The following is a 1,245-nucleotide window of genomic DNA, read 5'->3' on the forward strand; positions in this document are numbered from 1 at the left end:
GGGCAGGCGGAACGACGAGAGGGCGCAGCGAGCTGCCCGGAGGAGTGGCGAGTGGCGAGGGCACGGATGCCCGGAGGGGTGGCGAGCGGATCGCTGAAGAAAGGAGCTGGTGGTCCCCATTGGGCAACACCGTGAATGACGTGGTGTGCACCAACCAGCGGGCAAAAAAACGAAAGCTCGAGGAGCGCGAGCTCCCGAAGGGCGAGGGGACGAGGATCCTGGGCTGCGAGCCCTTAACCTATATACTACTAGAGACAAAGCAGATGTAAAGCGGCGAGGGGGTGGCACGAGTTACGCTGTCATAGACCCTGGACAATAATCATTGTCCAAAACACAGCGCTGCAGCCCCTTCTCACCCCCAACCACCATCTTCTCCGCATCTCGGTGGATTATCCTCATCATCTCGACTACATATGTGGGAGGGATGTCGTCCCTTTATCCTCATCCAGATCCACGCAAATGCTAGGCCTCGTCCCTGCCTACTACTCATCCCTCATCGGCAAGGAACGTTGTCCAGTCACTAGGACAGCAGGATGCTCCTGCCGCGCACCCGAGTCGAGAACATCGCCGCTCCTGAGCAGTCCATGTGCCGAGGATCTCACAAGTGACGGTTGAGGATGCTCACTCAGTAAGCATCGGTCCATCTGCTCGTCTTCCCAAAGCTGACTCACATGACGATTCGAAGGCAGTTCTCCTAGCCGCCCACCGATCGTGGCAGCTAGTGCAGTCGCCGACCAAAATCGTCCTTCATGGTCCCTGGCGTATTTCCTCTAGCACTTCCGGGCCACCGGAGTCTTGAGGTTGTATGCTCGGTGGGGCTGACGGACTTGGACGGTGGCTCCTCCTTGTCATGTCAGCCCCTTCGGCCTACGAAGACGATGGCGACCGCTTCATTCCACTTCTTTATCTCGGAACACTCAGTAAGCCCGAGATCTGCATACCTGTGAGAAGTCCACTGAATACCTGAGGCTCTGTTGTACAGATTCCCTGGGCAAGGAGGGCATTATGGTCATACCAATGGTTTTGGACGCTCCTCGATGCCATCCTTCCAGGGCTGAAGCAGACTGCCTCTCGCAATCCTGCGGTCACTACGCTAAGATTCCTGATGGAAACTTGCGACAGGGGAAATAGGGAGATATGCACAATGAGTTGTCCTGACACATCGGATATGTCTTCGCACCGTTGTACTCGAATATGCGGAGGAACACTTTACTGGAATTGTCGGGATGCGAGTGATGTGTGGTT

This window comes from Dichomitus squalens (genome assembly GCF_000275845.1).
Source record: "Dichomitus squalens LYAD-421 SS1 unplaced genomic scaffold DICSQscaffold_10, whole genome shotgun sequence".
NCBI classification, from domain to species: Eukaryota; Fungi; Basidiomycota; class Agaricomycetes; order Polyporales; family Polyporaceae; genus Dichomitus; species Dichomitus squalens.